We start from the raw sequence: 1859 nt of genomic DNA, 5'->3' as shown, positions 1-1859 counted from the left end.
TTTAATAAATGGTGGTGGTTAAACTAAATTGTGGCTGGAAAAAAACAAACACAACTCAGATATAGGAGAGAGAGAGAGAGAGAGAGAGAGAGAGAAATAATGAAACTGCTTGTGGACGTTGTACATCGTGGTGCGGAGCCTAGTGCGCACCACGATGTACAACGTCCACAAGCAGTACTCTTAACCACTGAGCAATCTCTTCAATCCTGCAAAGTAATTTTTCTTGTCTTATCGTCATATTGATAATAGCTTTTTCTCATATACTATAACCTGATCATGATTTCACTCACTCTACTATCCAAAGTTTCTTCCCATGTTCCTTCTCATCCAGATAATTCCCTGTTTGTCTCTCATTAATAAACAAAAAGGCTTCTATAGTAAAATGTAACACAATGTGCCTGCAGGACCTGGCTCAGACCCATGCATGCCTTGTGCATACTCTTTTGGTCTTGGTGAGTTCATATCAATATTTTGTCATCCTCTATACCTTCTGGTAAGATCTTACGGGTGTAGCTTCTGATAATACTAATAGATACATTTTCAGAACAAGTGCCCTAATCCTTTGGCTCTTATATTTCAGCCTCTTGATCTGATGTGTCACCTGAGCCTTATGTACAAGAATATTTTTTAGATATATTTATTAACCTAGGATCCACATCTCTGCATTTGTATTACTTGTGTTTACAACATATTCATAGCCAACACCAACTTAAGTAGAGAGAAACTAAAAAAAAAAAAAAAAAAAAAATCCACTAAAATCAGGAGAAAGCAAAGGTTATCAAATCTCTGCATACCTATTGAATATATTTCATGATTTCATTGTTTGTTTTTCAGGACCTCTTGAAGAGCAGTCAGTGCTTTAATCACTGAGCCATCTCTCTAGCCCTATTTCATGACTTCTTAACTAAGGCAATAAGAAATCTGAAGAAGATAAAGAGTATACAAATTGAAAAGGAAGAAGTCAAAATATCTTTATTTTCAGATGGTATGATAGTATTGATGTAATGCAATATGAATTTTATTTTTATCCCATAATATACCCTGATTATGATTTTACTCCACCTACTTTCTAAAGTTCCTCACATATACACTCTTATCCATATATATATAAAATTCCATTTTTCATTCAAACTAAATAGGCCTCTTCTAAGTTTTAAAAACAAAATATGATAAGATAAAAGAAAAACTATCATATCAAAGTTGGACAAGGCAAATCAAGGGGGAATAATGTTTTCCTAAATTTTTGAACCTAAAAGATTCACCAGGAATCTCCTATACTTAGTAAACATTTTTAAACAAAGTAGCTAAACACAAATTCAACATGCAAAATCAAATCAGTAACACTCCTATAGTCAAACAACAAACAGACTGGGAAAGAAGCAATATCTTTTAGAATACTTTCAAATAATATAATAGTATTGTGAGTTAATTCTACGCAAAATAGTAAACAACTTTTATGATAGAAGCTTGAAGTAATTAAAGAGAAAAAAAACTTTGATGAAGATAGAAGTTGGAAAGAAACAAAAAAAGAAAAAACAAAAAAGAAAAAAAACAAAAAAGAAAACAACAACAACAACAACAACAACAAAAAGATGTTGGAAAGATCTCCCAAAGTCATAGATAAGTGGTATTACTATAGTAAAATGGATATTCCACCAAAAGCAATCTATAGATTTAATTCCACAATAATTCTTCCTAGATCTTCAAAAGACAGTTTTCAGTTCCATATGGAAACACACACACACACACACACACACACACACACACACACAGAGAGAGAGAGAGACTAAAATAAAACCAAAGAGGGCTGGTGAGATGGCTCAGTGGATAAGAGCACCCGACTGCTCTTCCGAAGGTCC

Source organism: Mus pahari, chromosome 5 (assembly GCF_900095145.1).
Source record: "Mus pahari chromosome 5, PAHARI_EIJ_v1.1, whole genome shotgun sequence".
NCBI lineage: Eukaryota > Metazoa > Chordata > Mammalia > Rodentia > Muridae > Mus > Mus pahari.
This window is presented reverse-complemented; position numbering follows the sequence as displayed.